A 23,439-nucleotide genomic window follows, 5' to 3' on the forward strand; every position below is an offset into this window, starting at 1 on the left:
AGAAGAAACACAAGATCTTCCTCTATACACGCACGCATCAAGAAAGACCATGTTACAAGAAGACAGACGTCTGCAAACCAGGCAGAGGGCCTTCATACACCAAATCTGCTGGCATCTTGATCTTGAATTTCCCAAGCTCCAGAACTGTGAGAAATAAATGTTTGTTGTTTAAGCCACCTAGTGTAAAGTATTTTGTTATAGCAGCCTGAACTATGACATGGACTCATAATGACAGGTTTAGCAGTTGGTCAGAGGCCTGAAAGGAGAAAAGTAGAAAAAAGGAAACATGAAGGTCTGGATTTGGAGCATATGGATCTATAGGAGTGGGCACAGAGCAAAGACCTTTGTACTACATGTTAATATCCATCAAAGCATATCCACTACAGAAGAGGCACTAAACAACCAAGTGTGTAGAATGATTTATTCAGATGACATCATCAATCTTCTGTCATTGGCCACCTGAGTGTTGGCACAGTGAGTACATGAAGAAACTGGCATAATCTCCATGGGATCAATGGCATGGCCTCCCATTCAACAATGCTGATCTAGATACTGTTGCTACCAAATGACCATCCCAACAGCATCAAAAACCAATCCTGAACTCCTGATTCAACACCTGGTAGTGTTGAGGAGTCACATGGTGCCAAAGTAACTACCTTTGACTCATTTTATTCAAGAAGGGGCAGAAACTCATTTTGACTGGAAACAACACGTATTTTTGGTGAGGTTTTTCCTTTCTTGCCCATGGGGCCTTAGCCAGTACCACTAACAAGGAATTACAAAGTGTTTGATCCACATTACACTGCATCAGAACAAAGAAACCCCTTTACAGAAAAGAAGATGTGGCATCTAATGCATGACCTCTGGATCTACTGGTATTATCCTTACATCATGCCACCTAGATGCTGCTAGTCTAATACACTGATAGAAAGCCTTTAGGGGCACAACTGAAGTGCCACTTAGAGACAAACTGAGAATGAGGCACACTCAAGGATTCAGTACACAGTCCAAATTAATGATCACTATATAGTGCTGTGTCTACAACATGAAGAATATATGGTTCTAGAAACAAAAGAGTAGGAATAGTTGGGAAGCTATTTATCATTATTCCCAGTGACCTTCTTTGGGATTTTCGGTTCCCATCTTTGCATCTCTATGTCTCATGACTTAGGTATACAAGTTCCCCAATAGAAAAATGTTTCTGCTTGGGGATAAAGCAGGAATGCATTAGATTTAAGCTATAGCAACCTCTGGCAACTATGGACTACTCATTTCAAAGGACAAACAATCAAGAAGAGTCATTATCCTAGGGAGGTGGGGGTGAGGGGAGTCAGAGAAGTCAGGCTCCTTTATACATGGAAAGAGGCATATTAGGAATATGTCTGACATCCAAGCAATTCACTTAGGCATCTCTGGATATTCCCTTGCCCAATTTGGCCTACAAATTAATAACTTAAATAGCCACAGCTTAAGAAGGGAATGGCAACCAGGTTAAGAGTGTTCAAGAATGAGATAAACTGGAGCACTTGGGTGGCTTAGTCATTAAGCATCTGCCTACAGCTCAGGTAATGGTCTGAGAGTCCTGGGATCAAGCCCCATGTCAGGCTCCCTACTCAGCAGGGATTCTGCTTCTCCCTCTCTGCAACCCCCCACCCCATTTCTCTGCTCCTTTCTCTCTTGCTTGCTCTCAAGAAAAAAAAAATAGAAAGAAAGAAAAGAAAAAAAAAGTACCAGAATGGAGAGTAAAAGAGAGAGATAATGTATATCATTCATAGCCTTGATGTCAGCACTATAGAGGCTATAGTTCATCCCTCCAACTTTTGTCTTATAGGTTTACCCCAGGAAAAGAGACCCATCGCAATTCTAGAAGAGCTGCTCTAAAACTTAGATGAAGTGAATCTCAGTGGAACAAACCATTGTCCTGTAAGGGGACTGTCACCCCTAGGGTAGCTTTAGTGAATGATGTGAGGCGCACTGCTCAGATCCTCTTCATGGCCGAAAGAACTGCTGGGAGTGAACTGTCTGTTTCTGTCTTCTGCTCATTTTTTGATGTGATTTTCTGTTTTGAGGGTGTTGAGTTTGAGGAGTTCTTTATAGATTTTGGATATCAGTCCTTTATCTATAGTGTCATTTGAGAATATCTTCTCCCATTCCGTGGGTTGCCTCTTTGTTCTGTTGACTGTTTCCTTTGTTGTGCAGAAGCTTTTGATCTTGATGAAGTCCCAAAAGTTCATTTTTGCTTTTGTTTCCTTTGCCTTGGAGACGTGTCTTGAAAGAAGTTGCTGTGGATGATGTCGAAGAGGTTACTGCCTATGTTCCCCTCTAGGATTTTGATAGATTCCTGTCTCACGTTGAGGTCTTTTATCCATTTTGAGTTTATCTTTGTGTATGGTATAAGAGAATGGTCGAGTTTCATTCTTCTATAAATAGCTGTCCAATTTTCCCAGCACCATTTATTGAAGAGACTGTCTTTTTTCCACTGCATATTTTCTCCTGCTTTTCCTTACGTACAGAGGAAGGACCATCAGAATAATGTTAGACCTGTCCACAGAAACCCGGGAAGCAAGAAAGGGCTGGTGAGACATATTAAGGGCAATAAATGAGAACAATATGCAGCCAAAAATACTTTATCCAGCAAGGCTGACATTCAAAATGAAGGGCGAGATAAAGAGCTTCCAAGACCAGCAAGGTTTAAAAGGGTATGTGACCACCAAGCCAGCACTACAAGAAATATTAAGGGGAGTTCTTATAAAAGAAGACAGAGGGCAGAGGAGTCAAGATGGCAGAGAATTAGTAGGCTGAGATCACATCAGGTAGCAGGAGATCAGCTAGATAGTTTATCAAACCATTCCAAACACCTACAAATCCAACAGGGGATCAAAGAAAAGAAGAGAAGCAATTCTAGAAACAGAAAATCGACCACTTTCTGAAAGGTAGGATCTGCAGAGAAGTGAATCCAAAGCAACAGGAAGATAGACCACGGGGAGGGAGGGCTGACTCCCAGCAAGCAGTGGAGCAACAGAGCACAAAATCTGAACTTTTAAAAGTCTGCTCCACTGAGGGACATTGCTCCAGAGGCTAAGCGGGGGTGGGGCCCTCATGCAGACAGCGTGGTCTCAGGTATGGCTGGGTCACAGAAGGATTGGAGGTGTCTGAGTTTTGCAGAGCTTTTAGATATTAAAGTGGAAAGCCAGCTACAGAGACAGAGCTGAGGAGTGAGCTGTCAGCTAGGGTTACCTTAAACTGTAATCCCATAGCACAGGCCACTGCTCTTTGAGCAGGGACCCCACAAGTGGCAGATCTGGGGAGACCTCCCTGGAAGAGCGGCAGTGATCTGCTTGGTTTGGAGACTCCAGGTGGGGCTATGTGCCAGAGAGAGAGAGGCTCAGTCAGAGGCTGGGGGGGCTCAGCATGCAGCCAGAGGCCAGGGATACAGGAGTGATTGGGCACTTTTCTCCGAGGACGCACTGAGAAGTGAGGCCCCGAGCTCTCTGCTCCTCCAGGCCGGAGATTGGGAGACCACCATTTTTATTCCCGTCCTCCAGAATTCTACGGAAAGTGGTCAAAAACAAAAGCTTCCAAGAGCGAACTGGAGCAGATTACTTAGCCCGGTCCCTGGCAAGGCCAGTGCAATTCCATCTTGGGCAAAGACACTTGATAATCACTACAACAGGCCCCTCCCCCAGAAGATCAGTAGAAATCCAGCCAAGACCAAGTTCACTTATCAAGAGCAGTGGAAATCCAGAGGAGAAAACAGCAAAGCATGGAATTCATGGCTTTCTTCCCATGATTCTTCAGTCTTGCAAAGTTCATTAATTTTTTTAATTTTATTTTTTTCTTATTCTAATTTTTTAATCTATTACGCTTTCCTCCTTTAACATTTTTAACTAGTTTATCCTAACAATACCTTTCATTAAAAAAAATCTTTTTGAACCTTCATTATTATAGTCATATTTTATCCTTCATTGTATCTACCTTTATTTTTTGTATATACATAGGGTTTTTTTCTTCTAAAAAATTTTGGGATACAACTTCTTCTAATAGATCAAAATACACCCTAAATCTAGCACAGGGCTTTGTTCTAGTCTCCAGCTTAAGCAAATTCTCTCCACTTCCTTTTTCTCTCTTTTCCCAACCAACTTATCTTATCAACTCTTTTTTTAGAATTTTTAAAAAATTTTTCATCTTTTCTTTGTCTTCTCATTGTCCTTGTGGCATATGTTCTTTCTTAGCCTTTCATTCCCAGTACGCTATTTATTCTGGAGAAGAGGAGCAAAGTTGTGAAAAACAAAATGAAAACAAAGACTTCCCTAAAAATTTTCATCTTTACAGTCATATTCCATCCCCTCATCGTGTTTACCCTTTATTTTGTGTGTGTGTGTATGTATACATATATATACATATGTATATATACATATATATGTTTTTCTTTCTTTAAAATTTTGGGAGGTAGTTTCTTCTAAGAGACCAAAGTACTCCCAAAGTACTCCCAATATTAAGTGGGTAGCTCTGTTCTATTCACCAGTCTAATATCTATATTTTCTTTTTCTTTTACTTTTTTTTAACTTCTTTTTGCACCCTTTCTTCCCCCCACGATTTGGGATCTCTTCTGATTTGGTTAACACACATTTCTCTGGGATCTTTGCCACCTTTTTAGTATTTTATTCTCTCCTTCATATATTCTTATCTGGATAAAATGACAAGGTGGAAAAACTCACCACAAAAAAAAAAAAAAAAGAACAAGAGGCAGTACCAAAGGCTAAGGACATAATCAATACAGACATTGGTAATATGTCAGATCTAGAGTTCAGAATGACGATTCTCAAGGTGCAAGCTGGACATGAAAAACGCATGGAGGATATTAGAGAAACCATGTCTGGAGAAATAAAATCCATTTCTGGAGAAATAAAAGAACTAAAATCTAGTGAAGCTGAAATAAAAAAAGCTGTTAATGAGGTGCAATCAAAAATGGAGGCTCTTACTGCTAGGATAAATGAGGCAGAAGAGAGAATTAGTGATATAAAAGACCAAATGACAGAGAATAAAGAAGCTGAGCAAAAGAGAGACAAACAACTACTGGACCAGAAGGGGAGAATTTGAGAGATAAGCGATACCATAAGATGAAACAACATTAGAATAAATGAGACTCCAGAAGAAGAAGAAAGAGAGAGGGGAGCAGAAGGTATATTGGAGAGAATTATTGTAGAGAATTTCCCTAATATGGCAAAGGCAACAAGTATCAAAACCCAGGAAGTGCAAAGAACCCCCCTCAAAATCAAAAAGGATAGGTCCACACCCTGTCATTTAATAGTAACACTTACAAGTCTTAGTGACAGAGAAAATCCTGAAAGCAGCCCGGACAAGAAGTCTATAACATACAATGGTAGAAATATTAGATTGGCAGCGGACTTATCCACAGAGACCTGGGAGGCCAGAAAGAACTGGCATGATATATTCAGAGCACTAAATGAGAAAAACATGCAGCCAAGAATACTATATCCAGCTAGGCTATCACTGAAAATAGCAGAGAGATTAAAAGCTTCCAGGACAAACAAAAACTGAAAGAATTTGCAAACACCAAACCAGCTCTACAGGAAATATTGAAAGGGGACCTCTAAGCAAAGAGAGAGCCTAAAAGTAGTAGACCAGAAAGGAACAGAGACAATATACAGTAACAATAATCTTACAGGCAATACAATGGCACTAAGTTCGTATATCTCAATAGTTACCCTGAATGTAAATGGGCTAAATGCCCCCAATCAAAAGACACAGGGTAGCAGAATGGAAAAAAAAAATTAATATGCTGTCTACAAGAAACTCATTTTAGACCCAAAGACACCAGATTGAAAATGAGGGGGTATAAAACCATTTACCATACTTATGGACATCCAAAGAAACCTGGGGTGGCCATCTTATATCAGATAAAATAAATTTTAAGCCAAACACTATAATAAGAGATGACAAAGGACACTATATCATACTCAAAGGTCTGTCCAACAGGAAGATCTAACAATTTTAAATATCTATGCCCCTAACATGGGAGCAGCCAACTATATAAACCAATTAATAACAAAATCAAAGAAACACACTAACAATAATACAAAAATAGTAGGGTATTTTAACACTCCCCTCACTGAAATGGACAGATCATCCAAGCAAAAGATGAACAAGGAAATAAAGGCCTTAAATGACAAACTGGAGCAGATGGACATCACAGATGTTTTCAGAACATTCCATCCCAAAGCAACAGAATACACATTCTTCTCTGGTTTACATGGAACATTCTCCAGAATAAATCACATCCTGGGTCACAAATCAGGTCTTAACCAGTACCAAAAGATTGGGATCCTTCCCTTCATATTTTCAGACCACAATGCTCTGAAGCTAGAACTCAATCACAAGAGGAAATTTGGAAAGAACCCAAATACATGGAGGCTAAAGAGCATCCTACTAAAGAATGAATGGGTCAACCAGGAAATTAAAGAAGAATTAAAAAAAATTCATGGAAACAAATGTAATGAAAACACAACTTTTCAAAATTTGTGGAACACAGAAAAGGCATTCCTTAGAGGAAAATACATAGCGATACAAGCCTTTCTCAAGAAACAAGGAAGGGGGGCACCTGGGTGGCTCAGTGGGTTAAAGCCTCTGCCCTCAGCTCAGGTCATGATCCCAGGGTCCTGGGATTGAGCCCCACATCGGGCTCTCTGCTCAGTGGGGAGCCTGCTTCCTCCTCTCTCTCTCTGCCTGCCTCTCTGCCTACTTGTGATCTGTCTGTCAAATAAATAAATAAAAATCTTTAAAAAAAAAGAAAGAAAGAAACAAGAAAGGTCTCAAATACACAACCTAACTCTACACCTAAAGGAGCTAGAGAAAGAACAACAAAGAAAGCCTAAACCCAGCAGGAGAAGAAAAATAATAAAGATTAGAGCAGAAATCAATGAAATGGAAACCAAAAAAACAATAGAACAAATCAATGAAACTAGGAGCTAGTTCCTTGAATGAATTAATAAGATGGATAAAGTCCTGGCCAGCCTTATCAAAAAGAAAAGAGAAAGGACCCAAATAAATAAAATCATGAATGAAAGAGGACAGATCACAACCAACACCAAAGAAATACAAACAATTATAAGAACATATTATAAGCAACTCTACCCCAGCAAATTTGACACTCTGGAAGAAATGGATGCATTCCTAGAGACATATAAACTACCAAAACTGAACCAGGAAGGAATGGAAAACCTGAACAGACCCATAACCAGTAAGGGGATTGAAACAGCCATCAATAATCTCCAAACAAACAAGAGCCCAGGGCCAGAAGGCTTCCCGGGGGAATTCTACCAAATATTTAAAGAAGAATTAATTCCTATTCTCCTGAAACTATTCCAAAAAATAAAAATGGAAGGAAAACTTCCAAACTCATTTTATGAGGCCAGCATCACCTTGATCCCAAAACCAGACAAGGATCCCATCAAAAAAGAGAATCACAGGGACACCTGGGTGGCTCAGTGGGTTGGGCCTCTTCCTTCAGCTCAGGTCATGATCTCTGTGTACTGGGATAAAGCCCCGCATTGGGCTCTCTGCTCAGAGGGGAGCCTGCTTCCTCCATCCCCACCTCTGCCTGCCTCTCTGCTTACTTGTGATCTCTGTCAAATGAACAAAATTTTTAAAAAAGAATTACAGACCAATATCCTTGATGAACACAAATGCGAAAATCCTCACCAAAATAATAGCCAATAGGATCCAACAGTACATTAAAATGATTATTCACCAGGAACAAGTGGGATTTATTCCAGAGCTGCAAGGTTGGTTCAACATCCACAAATCAATCAATGTGATACAATACAAAAATTAAAAAAAGAACAAGAACCATATGATACTCTCAATAGATGCCAAAAAAGCATTTGACAAAGTACAACATCTTTTCTTGATCAAAACTCTTCAAAGTGCAGGGATAGAGGGTACATACCTCAATATCGTCAAAGCCATCTATGAAAAACCCACCGCAAATATCATTCTCAATGGAGAAAAACTGAGAGCTTTTCTTCTAAAGTCAGGAACACGGCAGGGATGTCCATTATCACCACTGCTATTCAACATAGTACTAGAAGTCCTAGCCTCAGCAATCAGACTACAAAAAGAAATTAAAGGCATCCAAATCAGCTAAGAAGAAGTCAAACTATCATTCTTTGCAGATGATATGGTACTTTATGTGGGAAACCCAAAAGTCTCCACTCCAAATCTGCTAGAACTTGTACAGGAATTCAGTAAAGTGTCAGGATATAAAATCAATGCACAGAAATCAGCTGCATTCCTATAAACCAACAAGAAGACAGAAGAAAGAGAAATTAAGGAGTCAATCCCATTTATAGTTGCACCCAAAACCATAAGATACCTAGGAATAAACCTAACCAAAGAGGCAAAGAATCTGTACTCAGAAAACTAAAATACTCATGAAAGAAATTGAGGAAGACACAAAGAAATGGAAAAGTGTTCCATGCTCATGGATTGGAAGAACAAATATTGTGAAAATGTCTATGCTACCCAAAACAATCTACACATTTAATGCAATTCCTATCAAAATATGTCCCATTTTTTTTCAAAGAAATGGAACAAAGAACCCTAAAATTTATGTGGAACCAGGAAAGACCTCAAATAGCCAGAGGAATGTTTAAAAAGAAAGCCAATGTTGGTGGCATCACAATTCCAGACTCCAAGCTCTATTACAAAGCTGTCATCGTGAAGACAGTATGGCACAAAAACAGACACATAGATCAATGGAACAGAATAGAGAGCCCAGAAATAAACCCTCAACTCTATGGTCAACTAATCTTCGACAAAGCAGGAAAGAATGTCCAATTGAAAAAAGACAGTCTCTTCAACAAATGGTGGTGGGAAAATTAGACAGCCACATGCAGAAACATGAAACTGGACCATTTCCTTATACCACACACAAATAGACTCAAAGTGGATGAAAGTCCTCACTGTGAGACAGGAATCCATCAAAATCCTTGAGGAGAACACAAACAGCAACCTCTTCAACTTCAGCTGCAGCAACTTCTCCCTAGGAACATCTCCAAAGGCAAGGGAAGCAAAGGCAAAAATGAACTAACTATTGGGACTTCATCAAGATCAAAAGATTTGTACAGCAAAGGAAACAGTTAACAAAAACCAAAAGACAACTGGCAGAATGGGAGAAGATATTTGCATATGACATATCAGATAAAGGGCTAGTATCCAAAATCTATAAAGGGTTCAGCAAACTCAGCACTCAAAGAACAAATAATCCAATCAAGAAATGGGCAGAGGACATAAACAGACATGTCTACAAAGAAGACATCCAGATGGCCAACGGACACATGAAAAAGTGCTCAACATCACTCGGCATCAGGGAAATACAAATCAGAACCACAATGAGATACCACCTCACACCACTCAGAATGGCTAAAATTAACAAGTCAGGGAACAACAGATGCTGGTGAGGATGCGGAGAAAGGGGAACCCTCCTACACTGTTGGTGGGAATGCAAGCTGGTGCAGCCACTCTGAAAAACAGCATGAAGGTTCCTCAAAAAGTTGAAAATAGATTTACCCTATGACCCAGCAATTGTCTTACTGGGTATTTACCCTAAAGATACAAATGCAGTGATCCGAAGGAGCACATACACCTGAATGTTTATAACAGCAGTGTCCACAATAGCCAAACTATGGAAAGAACCTAGAACCTGTCCATCAACAGATGAATGGATAAAGAAGATGTGATATATATATATATATATATATATATATATATATATATATATATATATATACACACACACACAATGGAATGCTATGCAAATGGTATGCAAATGGAATACTATGCAAACGAAATGAAATCTTGCCATTTGCGATGATGTGGATGGAACTAGAGGGTATTATGCTTAGCAAAATGAGTCAATCAGAGAAAGACAAGTATCATATGATCTCTCTGATATGAGGAAGTTGAGAGGCAACAGGGGGTTTGGGGGGGTAGGAAAAGAATAAATGGACCAAGATGGGATCAGGAGGGAGAAAAACCATAAGAGACTCTTAATCTCACAAAACAAACAGGGTTGCTGGGGAGAGAGGGGTAGGGAGAGGGTGATGGGGTTATGGATATTGGAGAAGGTATGTGCTATCGTGAGTGCTGTGAAGTGTGTAAACCGGTGATTCAGAGACCTGTACCCCTGGGGCTAATAATACATTAAATGTTAATAAATTTTTTTTAAATTTTTTTAATTATTTAAAAATAATTTAAAAAAAAGAAGACAGAACCCAAGAATGACATAGTAAACAGATTTACAGAGACAATCTATAGAAACAAGGACTTCTCAGGCAACATGCTGTCAATAAAAACTTATCTTTCAATAATCACTCTCAATGTGAACAGCCTAAATGTTACCATAAAACAGCGCAGGCTTGAAGACTGGATAAAATGACAGGACCTATCCATATGCTGTCTATAAGAGGCACATTTTGAACCTAAAGATACATTCTGACTGAAAGTGAAGGGATGAAGAACCATTTTTCATGCCAGTGGGCCTCAAAAGAAAGCTGGGGTAATGATTCACATAGCAGATAAATTAGATTTTAAACTAAAGACTGTAGTCAGAGATACAGAAGGACACTACACATTCTTAAAGAGTCTATGAACCAAGAATATCTAACAACTGTAAATATTTATGCCCCCAATATGGGAGCAGCCAACTACATAAGCCAACTGTTAATCAAAATAAAGAGTCATATTGATATGAACACATTAATCGCAGGGAATCTTAACACACCACTCTCAGTAACAGGGGAAATACATAGCCACCCAAGCCTCACTCAAAAAAAAAAAAAAAAAAAAAAGAAAAAAGGAAAAAGAAAGAAAGAAAGAAAAGAAAAAGAAGAAAAAAAATCCCTAATACACAAATTAACTCCACACCTTAAAGAACTGAAGAAAGAAGAACAAATAAATCCTAAACGACACACAACAAGTGAAACAATTAAGATTAGAGCAGATATCAATATTTAGAAACCAGAAACATAGTAGAGCAGATCAATGAAACTAGAAGCTGGTTCTTTGAATGACTTAATAAGATTGATAAACCACTGGCCAGATTTACCCAAAAGAAAAGAGAAAGGACCCAAATTAGTAAAAAATATGAATGAAAGGGGAGAGATCATGACTAACAGCAATAGAATATTGGTTTCTAAAGAAAAACAATATTTGTTTCTAATACAATACTGTTTCTAATAGAAACAAAAATTAGAAATTATTATCAACAACTCTATGCCAATAAATTGAGCAACTTGGAAGAAATGGACGCCTTCCTGGAAATGTATAAACTACCAAGACTGACACAAGAAGAATTTGAAAACCTGAATAGACCAATAACCCGTAACAAAACTGAAAAAAAAATGATCAAAAACCTCCCAAAAAACAAGAGTCCAGGGCTTGATGGATTCCCTGGGGAATTATACCAAACATTCAAAGAAGAAATAAAAATGCTGGTGGAATTTTGATCAGGATGGCATTGAAAGTATAGATTGCTCTAGGCAGTATAGACATTTTAACAATGTTTATTCTTCCAGTCCGTGAGCATGGAATGTTCTTCCATCTTTCTGTGTCTTTCAATTTCTTTCATGAGTGTTCTGTAGTTCCTTGAGTACAGATCCTTTACCTCTTTGGTTAGGTTTATTCCCAGGTATCTTATGTTTTTATTTTGTGTGTGTGTGCTATAGTAAATGGAATCAATTCCCTCATTTCCCTTTCTATTTTTTCATTGTTAGCGTATAAGAAAGCAACTGATTTCTGTACATTGATTTTGTATCCTGCCACATTATTGAATTGTTGTATGAGTTCTAGTAGTTTTGGGGTGGAGTCTTTTGGGTTTTCCATATAAAGTATCATGTCATCTCTGAAGAGAGAGAGTTTGACTTCTTCATTGCCAATTTGAACATCTTTTGTTTCTCTTTCTTGTCTGAGTGCTGTTGCTAGGACTTCTAGTACTATGTTGAATGAGTGGCAAGAGTGGGTATCCTTGTCATGTTCCTGATCTCAAAGGGAAGCCTGTCAGTTTTTCCCCATTGAGGATGATATTCGATGTGGGATTTTCATGGATAGATTTTATGAAGTTGAGGAATGTTCCCTCTATCCCTATACTTTGAATTGTTTTAATCAGGAACAGATGCTGTATCTTGTCAAATGCTTTTTCTGCATCAATTGAGAAGACCATGTGGTTCTTCTCTCTTATTGATTTGTTCTATCACATTGATTGGTTTGTGAATGTTGAACCACCCTCCCATCCCATGGATAAATCCCACCTGATCATGGTGAATAATTTTTTTAATGTACCTTGGATCATATCAGCTAGGATCTTGTTGAGAATCTTAGCATCCATATTTCAGGGACATTGGTCTGAAATTCTCCTTTTTGGTGGGGTCTTTGCCTGGTTTGGGGATCAATGCTGGCTTCATAAAAAGAGTCTGGGAGTTTTCCTTCTGTTTTTATTTTTTGAAACAGCTTCAGGAGAATAGGAATTATTTCTTCTTTGAATGTTTGGTAGAATTCTCCAGGGAATCCATCAGGTCCTGGGCTCTTGTTTTGGGGGAGGTTTTTGATCACTGCTTCAAACTTGTTACTAGATATTGGTCTATTCAGGTTGTCAACTTCTTCCTGATTCAGTTTTGGAAGTTTATAGATTTCCAGGAATGCATCCATTTCATCTAGGTTGCTTAACTTATTGGCATATAACTGTTGGTATTAATTTATGATTATTGTTTCTATTTCCTTGGTGTTAGTCATGATCTCTCCCTTTTCATTCATAATTTTGTTAATTTGGGTCCTCTCTCTTTCCTTTTGGATTAGTTTGGCCAATGGTTTATTGAACTTATTGATTCTTTTAAAAAAAACAGCTTCCAGTTTTGTTGATGTGTTCTATTGTACCTCTAGTTTCTATCTCATTGATCTCTGTTCTAGTCTTGATTATTTCCCTTCTTGTGTGTGGGGTTGGCTTAATTTTTTGTTGATTCTCCAGTTCTTTAAGGTGTAAAGAGAGATGATGTATTCTGGATTTTTCACTTTTTTTGAGGGAGGCTTGGATGGCTATATATTTCTCCCTTAGGACTGCCTTTGTTGTATCCCATAAGTTTTGGACTGAAGTGTCTTCATTCTCATTGGTTTCCATAAATTGTTTAAGTTCTTCTTTGATTTCCTGGTTGATCCAAATATTCTTAAGCAAGGTTGTCTTTAGCTTCCAAGGTTTCAATTCCTTCCAAACTTTTTCTTATGGTTGAGTTCCAGTTTCAAAGCATTGTGGTCTGAGAGGGCATGTATTGCATGGAGCACTGGGTGTAGTGCATATACAATGAATTCTGGAAACCGAAAAGAAATAAAATAAAATAAAATGAAAAAAAAGAAATAATACCTATTCCTTTGAAGCTATTTCAAAAAATAGAAACAGAAGGAAAACTTCCAAACTCATTCTATGATCAGCATTACCTTGAATCCAAAACCAGGCAAAGACCCCACCAAAAAGGAGAACCTCAGACCAATATCCCTGATGAATATGAAAGCCAAAATTCTCAACAAATCCTAGCTAGTAGGATCCAACAGCACATTAAAAGGATTATCCAGGAGGAGGAGCAAGATGGCAGAGGAGTAGGAGACCTAAATTTTGTCTTGTCCAAGGAATTCAGGTAGGTAGTTATCAAACCATTCTGAACACCTACAAACTCAACAGGAGATTGAAGAAAAGAATAGCAGCAATTCTATAAATAGAAAAGTGACTACTTTCTGGAAGGTAGGACATGCAGAGAAGTGAATCTGAGGCAATATATGGGAAGATAGACCGTGGGGGACAGGAGTCTCTGTCAACCAACTACTAGCAAGTGATAGAGCATCAGAGCACAAATTCCAAACTTTTAGTTAAAGGTCTGCTCTGGTGAGGGACGTTGCTCAGGTGACCTCGTGGGCGGTGGAACCCTCACTGGGACACTGTGGTGTCAGGATCCTCAGGGTCACAGAAAAACCAGGAGTGCTGCAGTATGGCAGAGCTCCCAAGTATCAGAGCAGGGAGGCCAGCTGCAAAGATGGAGCTGAGGAGGGGACTCTCAACTTGGGGTTGCCATAAACCATGACCTGAGGCACAGTTGGGTGACTACTCTTCAAGCAGGGACCCAACAAGTGGCAGATCCATGGAGACCCCCCACCCTTCCTCCACCAGGAGGAGCAGCACAGGATCATGCCTCAGGAATCTGCTGGGTTTGGAGACTCCAAGCAGGGCCATGTGCCCGATATAGAAATGCTTGGTCACAGGATGGGTGAGAACAGAGTACAGCCAGAGACCACAGAGACAGGAATGATGTTCTTGGGGTGCTCACAGAGGAGCAGGGCCCTGAGCTCTTGGCTCCACCAGACCTAGAGATTGGGAACCCCCATTTTCATTCTCATCCTCCAAAGCTGTATGGAAAGCTTTCAGAGAACAAAAGCTACCAAGAGCAAACCCAAGCACATTGCTTATCCTGACCCCTAGCAAGGGCAGTGAAATCCCACCTTGGACAGATATTTGAGAATCATAGAACAGGATATATATATATATATATATATATATATATATATATATATATATAAAACAGAATCATAGAACAGGAGATCAGCAAGAATATACAGCAAAGATAAAGTTTACAGATAAAATAGAACTGTAAAACTCTAGCACTAGAGGAGTATAGCACATAGAATTCATTGATTTTTTTCCCTATAATTTTATTTATCTATTTTTAATTTTTTTATTAACATATAATGTATTATTAGCCCCAGGGGTACAGGTCTGTGAATTTTCAAGTTTACACACTTCACAGCACTCATGATAGCACATACCTTCCCCAATGTCCATAACCCCACCACCCTCTCCCTACCCCCTCCCCCCAGCGACCCTCAGTTTGTTTTGTGAGATTAAGAGTCTCTTATGGTTTTTCTCCCTCCCAAACCCATCTTGTTTCATTTATTCTTTTCCTACACCCCAAACCCCCCACGATGCATCTCCACTTCCTCATATCAGGTAGATCATATGATAGTTGTCTTTCTCTGATTGACTTATTTTGCTAAGCATAATACCCTCTAGTTCCATCCACGTCATCACAAATGGCAAGATTTCATTTCTTTTGATGGCTGCATAGTATTCCATTGTATATATGTATCACGTCTTCTTTATCCATTCATCTGTTGATGGACATCTAGGTTCCTTCCATAGTTTGGCTATTGTGGACATTGCTGCTATAAACAGAATTCATCACTTTTTCCCGTAATTCATTATATTTTGAAGTTACTTTTTTGTTTTTTTCTATATTCTGAATTTTTCATCTTCCCAATATTAACCAACATCTTATCAATTCCTTTTTTAAATTTTTTTCATCTTTACAGTCATATTCTATCACTTCATTGTATTTAATCTCACTTTTTGTATATATATGTTTTTCTTTCCTTAAAATCTTGAGATACAGTTCCTTCTAACAGACCAAAATATACCCTAAATCTAGTGTATGGCTTTATACTAGTCTCCTGCCTGATCACATTCTCCCTTTTTAAAAAAAAATTTTTCCTCCTTTTTTTTCAAACAACTTCTTATCAATTCCTTTTTTTTTTTTTAAAGATTTCATTTATTCATCCGACAGAGAGAGAGAGATCACAAGTAGGCAGAGAGGCAGGCAGAGAGAGGGAAACAGGCTCCCTGCTGAGCAGAGAGCCCGATGCAGGACTCGATCCTAGGACGCTGAGATCATGACCTGAGCCGAAGGCAGCGGCTTAACCCACTGAGCCACCCAGGCATCCATCAATTCCTTTTTTAAAATTATTAATTTTCATCTTTACGTTCATATTCCATCCCTTCATTGTACTTACCCTTATTTTTGTAGATATATAAGTTTTTCTCTCTTTAAAATTTTGGGAAGCATTTTCTTCAAAAGACCAAAATATACCCAAAATCTATTGCGTTGCTCTATTCTATAAGCCAACTTGATCATGTTATTTTTTTTTTCATTTTTTTCCCTTTCTTTTATGCCCAGTTGTGGGTCTTTTCTGATTTGCTTAGTGTATATTTTTCTGGTGTCATTGTTACCCTTTAAGCATTCTGTTCTCTTATTCATCTTTTCTTCTCTGGACAAAATGACAAAATGGAAAAACTCAGCTCAAAGCACAAACACACACACACACACACACACACACACACACACACACACAACAGTACCAACTGCCAAGGTTTTAAACAATATGGACATTAGTAAGATGCCAGAATGAGAGTTCAGAAAGACAATTACAAGGATAATAGATGGTCCTTAAAAAGCATAAAAGATACTACAAAATCCATTTCTGGAGAAATAAAAGAACTAAAATCTAACCAAGTCAAAATAAAAAAGTTTATTAATGAGGTGGAATAAAAAATGGAGGCTCAAACACCTAGGATAAATGTGGCAGAAGAGAGAATTAGTGATACAGAAAACCACATGATAGAGAATAAAGAAGCTGAGAAAAAGAGAGAAAAACAACTACTCGACCATGAGGGGGAGAATTGGAGAGATAAGTGATACCATAAGACAAAACAATATTAGAATAATTGGGATTACAGAAGAAGGAGAAAGAGAGGGGGGGCAAAAGGTATATTGGAGGAAATTACAGCAGAGAATTTCCCTAATTTGGTGACAGAAATAAGCATCGAAATCCAGGAGGCACAGAGAACTCCCCTCAAAATCAATAAAAATAGGTCCACACCCCATCATCTAAAGTAAAATTTTAAAATGTCAGTAACAAAGAGAAAATCCTGAAACCAGCTTTGGACAAAAGGTCTGTAATGTACAATGGTAGAAATATTACTGGCAGCAGACCTATCCATTGATACATAGCAGTCAAAAAAAATGGCATCATATATTCAGAGCACCAAATGAGAAAAATATGTAGCCAAGAATACTATATCCAGCTAAACTGTCATTGAAAATAGAAGGAGAGATAAAGGGGTGCCTGGGTGGTTCAGTGGGGTAAGCCTCTGCCTTCAGCTCAGGTCATGATCTCAGGGTCCTGGGATTGAGCCCTGCATCAGGCTCCCTGCTCAGTGGGGAGCCTGCTTCCCCCCTGTCTCTCTGCCTGCCTCTCTGCCTACTTGTGGTCTCTGTCTGTCAAATAATTAAATAAAATCTTTAAAAAAAAAAAGGAGAGATAAAAACCTTCCAGGACAAACAAAAACTAAAAGAATTTGCAAACACCAAACCAGCCCTACAGGAAATATTGAAAGGGGTCCTCTAAGCAAAGAGAGACCCTAAACGTAACAAACCAGAAAGGAATAGAGACAATATACAGTAACAGTAATCTTACAGGCAATACAATGGCTCTAAATTCATATCTTTCAGTAGCTACCCTGAATGTATATGGGTTAAATGCCCTGATCAAAAGACACAGGGTAACAGAATGGATTTAAAAAAAAAAAAAAGACCCGTCAATATGCTGTCTGCAAGAAACTCATTTTAGACCCAAAGACACCTCCGGATTGAAAGTGAGGGGGTGGAAAACAATTTACCATGCTAATGGACATCAAAAGAAAGCTGGAGTGGCAATCCTTATATCAGATAAATTAAATTGAAAGACAGGACTATAATAAGAGATGAGGAAGGACACTATATCATACATAAAGGGTCTGTCCAACAAGAAGGTCTAACAATTTTAAATATCTATGCCCCTAACATGGGAGCAGCCAATTATATAAACCAGTTAATAACAAAATCAAAGAAATACATTGACAATAATACAGTAAGAGTGGGGGACTTTAACAACCCCCTCACTGAAATGTATAGATAATCTAAGCAAAAGATCAACAAGAAAATAAAGGCCTTAAATGATGCACTGGACCAGACAGACATCACAGATATATTCAGAACATTCCATCCCAAAGCAACAGAATACACATTCTTCTCTAGTGCACATGGAACATTCTCCAGAATAGATCACATCCTGGGTCACAAATCAGGTCTCAACCAGTACCAAAGGACTGGGATCATTCCCTGTATATTTGCAGACCACAATGCTTTGAAACTAGAACTTAATCACAAGAGAAAATTTGGAAAGAACTCAAATACATGGAGGCAAAAGAGAATCCTACTAAAGAATGAATGGTACAACCAGGAAATTAAATAAGAATTGAAAAAATTCATGGAAACAAATGAAAATGAAAACACAACTGTTCAAAATATTTGGGACACAGCAAAGCTGGTCCTGAGAGGAAAGTATATAGCCATACAAGCCTTTCTCATGAAACAAGAAAGGTTTCAAGTACACAAACTAAGCCACAACTAAAGGAGCTGGAAAAAGAACAGCAAAGAAAGCCTAAACCCAGCAGAAGAAGAGAAATAATAAAGATCAGAGCACAAATCAATAAAATAGACACCAAAGAACAGTCAAACAGATCAATGAAACTAGGAGCTGGTTCTTTGGAAGAATTAATAAGATGGATAAACTCCTGGCCAGACTTACCAAAAAGAAAAGAGAAAGGATCCAAATAAATAAAATCATGAATGAAAGAGGAGCAATCACAACCAACACCAAAGAAATACAAACAATTATAAGAATATATTATGAGCAGCTGTACGCCAGCAAATTTGACATTCTGGAAGAAATTGATACATTCCTAGAGAAAATAAACTATGAAAATTGAACCAGGAAGAAATAGAAAACCTGAACAGACCCATAACCAGTAAGAAGATTGACGCAGTCATCAAAAATCTCCCAACAAACAAGAGCCTAGGGCCAGACAGCTTCCCAGGGGAATTCTACCAAACATTTAAAGAAGAATTAATATCTATCCTCCTGAAACTGTTCCAAGAAGTAGAAATGGAAGGAAAACTTCCAAACTCATTTTATGAAGCCAACAGTACTTTGATCCCAAAACCAGACAAAGATCCCATCAAAAAAGAGAATTACAGACCAATATCCTTGATGAACACAGATGCAAAAATTCTCACCAAAATACTCGCCAATAGGATCCAACAGTACGTTAAAAGGATAACTCACCATGACCAAGTGGGATTTATTCCTGGGCTACCAAGTTGGTTCAGCATCTGCAAATCAATCAATGTGATACAATACATTAATAAAAGAAAGAACAAGAACTATATGCTACTCTCAGTAGATACTGAAAAAGCTTTTGACAAAGTACAGCCTCCTTTCTTGATTAAGACTCTTCACAGTGTAGGGATAGAGAGTACACACCTCAATATCATAAAAAGCCATCTATGAAAAACCCACAGTGATTATCATTCTCAATGGGGAAAAACAGAGCTTTTCCCCTAAGGTCAGGAGCATGGCAGGGATGTCCACTGTCACCACTGCCATTCAGCATAGTACCAGAAGTCTTAGCCTCAGCTATCAGACAATAAAAAGAAATAAGATGCATCTGAATCAGCAAAAAAGTCAAACTCTCACTCTACAGAAGAGATGATACTTTATGTGGAAAACCCAAAAGACTCCACCCCAAAACTGCTAGAACTCATACAGGAATTCAGTGAAGTGTCAGGATATAAAATCAATGCACAGAAATCAATTACATTTCTAGACACCAAAAGCAAGACAGAGAAAGAGAAATTAAAGAGTTGATCCCATTTACAACTTCACCCAAACCATAACATATATAGAAATAAATATAACCAAAAAGCAAATAATCTGTACTCAAAAAACTATAGAATACTCAAGAAAGAATTTGAGGAAGACACAAAGAAATGGAAAAACGTTCCATGCTCATGGATTGGAAGAACAAATATTGTGAAAATGTCTGTGCTACTTAAAGCAGTCTACACATTTAATGCAATCCCTATCAAAATATCATCAATTTTTCAAAGATATGGAACAAATAATCGTAAAATTTACATGGAACCAGAAAAGACCCCCAATAGCCAGAGCAATATTGAAAAAGAAAGCCAAAGTTGGTGGCATCACAACTCCAGACTTTAAACTCTGTTACAAAGCTGTCATCATCAAGACAGTATGGTACTAGCACAAAAACACATAGATCAATGGAACAGAATAGAGAGCCCAGAAATGGACCCTCAACTCTATGGTCAACTAATCTCTGATAAAGGAGGAAAATAATGTCCAATGGCAAAAAGACAGTCTCTTCAACAAATGGTGTTGGGAAAATTGGACACCCCCATGTAGAAAAATCAAACTGGACCATTTCCTTACACCACACACAAAAATAGACTCAAAATGGATGAAAGACCTCACTGAGAGACAGGAATCCATCAAAGTCCTTGAGAACACAGGCAGCAACCTCTTCGACCTCAGCTGCAGCAACTTCTTCCTAGAAACATCGCCAAAGGCAAGGGAAGCAAGGGCATAATATCATATCATTGGGACTTCATCAAGATCAAAAGCTTTTGCACAGCAAAGAAAACCATCAACAAAACCAAAAGACAACTGACGGAATGCAAGAAGATATTTGCAAATGACCTATCAGATAAAGGGCTAGTATCCAAAATCTATAAAGAACTTATCAAACTCAACACCCAACAGATGAATAATCCAACAAAGAAATGGGAAGAAGACATGAACAAACATTTCTGCAAAGAAGACATCCTAATGGCCAACAGACACATGAAAAAGTGCTCAAAATCACTTGACATCTGGAAAACAGTATGGAGGTTCCTCAAAAAGTTGAAAATAGAGCTACCCTATAACCCAGCAATTGCACTACTGGGTATTTACCCTAAAGATACAAATATAGTGATCTGAAGGGGCACATGCACCTTAATGTTTATAGCAGCAATGTCCACAATAGCCAAACTAATCACATTGTTTTTAAAATTACTATTGTTGAAATAAAGTTCTCTCTCTCCCTTTTTCTCATATATATATATATGCACACATATATATGAAACCTCTTTATGTATATAATCTTTAGGGACCCACATAGTTGTGTGTATGTGTATGTTGTTTGAATGTATGTTGTATGTTGTATGTTGTGTGTATGTATGTTCTGTATATATGTGTAGTATATAACATATGAGGATTAGACTATGTCCTCTCAAATGCATAAGATGCAGGTACCTTTTATAACCATCAACGCCAGATTACAACTACACAAGTCAGGGAAAAAAAATTTTTTTTAAAGATTTTATTTATTTATTTGACACAGAGAGAGATCACAAGCAGGCAGAGAGGCAGGCAGAGAGAGGAGGGAGCAGGCTCCCTGCTGAGCAGAGAGCCCGATACGGGGCTCGATCCCAGGACCCTGAGATCATGACCTGAGCCGAAGGCAGCGGCTTAACCCACTGAGCCACCCAGGCGCCCCAGGGAAAAATTTTTGTGCACCAACCCTGGAGGAGGCAAAAAAGGTATTGTAAGTAGAAGACAAGTTTCAGAAGATAGACACTACAAAAGCTGCCCATGCTCCCTTCTTCACTACAGATTTTCCACTTACAACAAACCTGAGCTAGAAGAGAAGTTTTAATTTGGATTGGGGAAAAAGAAATTCCAGTCCCAGCTAATATAAATATTTTAATCTCCTAAAAAATTAAATTCTTTCTTAATCCCTGAGAATAACCAGAAAAACTATGGTATTTGCCTAATATTTTGTCCAATTCCTTAGAGAAATGATAACAAAGAAGAAAGTTGCTCCCTTCTCACCTCTCAATATCCTGACACTGAGGTCAATGGTACCATAACAGGGGCATGGTCTGGTGTCAGGGCTTGATGGACTAGATTGAGGAATGAGAGGGGTTGGAGAAATGTGGATAGCAAGAGTAGACACTCACTGGGGTTTTTTTTCTTAAGAAATTCCCTTAGTGGCTCAGTTAAGTGTCTGCCTTTGGCTCAGCTCATGATCCCAGGGTCCTGGGATGGAGCTCTGCATTGGGCTCCCTGCTGAGTGGGGAGCCTGTTTCTCCCTCTCCCTCAGACTGCCACTATGCCCAGTTTTGCTCTTTCTATCTCTCTGTCAGATAAATAAATAAAATCGTTTTTAAAAATGAAGAAAAAGGAAGGAAGGAAGGAAGGAATTCCCTTTTAAGAAGTTTGGTTGTGAAGGTAAGAGAGGAGATTGGAGGTGTGCTAGAGGTCATTGTGAAATCAATGGAGAAGTTTCTTTTTTAAAGAGAGAAAAATGGAAATAGGTTTAAATGCTATGGGGATGACCTAAAGGAGAGGCAAAGGTTGAAGACAGAGAAGAGGCAAGACATGGAACACAGGTACAGAAAGGAGTTAAAAGGGGAGGACCTAGGCACATGGGGAGGCATTGGCCTTGAATGGAGATGAAGGGCAGTTACTCTATTCAATATAAAGGAGGAAAAAATGGGTAAAAACAGGATCTGGTTTTGTGGATCTGGGAATAGGAAAGTAAGAAATTTTTTCTAGAACAGTTGCAATTTTCCTTAAGAAATCAGAAATCATATAATAGCAGAAATTTTTTTAAAAAATTGATCCATCTTCTTTTTTTAAAAAATTATTTTTTATTTGTTTTCAGCGTAACAGTATTCATTGTTTTTGCACCACACCCAGTGCTCGATGCAATCCATGCCCTCTCCAATACCCACCACCTGGTTCCCCCAACCTCCCACCCCCCGCTCCTTCAAAACCCTCCAATTGTTTTTCAGAGTCCATAGTCTCTCCTCGTTCACCTCCCCTTCCAATTTCCCTCAACTCCCTTCTCCTCTCCATCCCCCCTTGTTCTCCAGCAGAGAGAGTCAATTATCATATGGTTTCACTTATTTGTGGAGCAAAACAAATAGCATTGAGGATAAGGGGAGATCCATCTTCTTATTGATTCTGTCTTGCATACTAGTTGCCAATTGGTATTTGAGAATCCAATAAATGGATAAACTTTGATATTTTTTGTGTTTTTATACTGGTTGAGAATGTTCTTAGTAACATTGCTGAAAAGGTTTTTAAAATTCCAAAAGATCACTTCCAGCCAGCTTTTTTGGACCACCTATAATTAAATCATCCCACAACTGCCAAAATGGAGTTCTGGAAGTCCCCTACTCAAATGTAAACAGAACACTCTCTCTGATTCAGTTTTCTCTTTCTTTTTCCTTTTTTTTTTTTAAACTTCAATCAGCAGGACCCAAAACTTCCTTCAGTGTGAAAATTAGAGGAACAGTAGCTGTGTCTAATCCCTGCAGACAGATATTATTTTGCAGCTATAGTCTCTGATCTTTACTGAACCCATAATACTGCTCACAGTTTTTTTGCTTTTTTGGAGTAAAAAAAAAATGTTGATATAAAGGGTAGAGATGAAAATAATAAACTCCCATGTACCTGCCACAAGAAGCAACAAATCTCAATATATTTAACTTAATTTTTTTTCTTTTTACTAAAAGGAATAAAACATACTGATAAAGTTGAAGTCTCCTTGAATGCAGAAAAGCCAACAGAGAGAGAATGAGAGAGAGAGAGAGAGAG

At 38.4% G+C, this 23,439-nt stretch overlaps 1 long non-coding RNA gene across 1 annotated transcript in view; it reads right to left on the reverse strand.

Moving 5' to 3' along the window:
* Positions 1–23,439, reverse strand: part of LOC125093885 (uncharacterized) — a 100,334-nt gene that overhangs the window by 67,544 nt on the left and 9,351 nt on the right. The window lies entirely within an intron of this gene.

Source organism: Lutra lutra, chromosome 2 (assembly GCF_902655055.1).
Source record: "Lutra lutra chromosome 2, mLutLut1.2, whole genome shotgun sequence".
Taxonomy (NCBI): domain Eukaryota; kingdom Metazoa; phylum Chordata; class Mammalia; order Carnivora; family Mustelidae; genus Lutra; species Lutra lutra.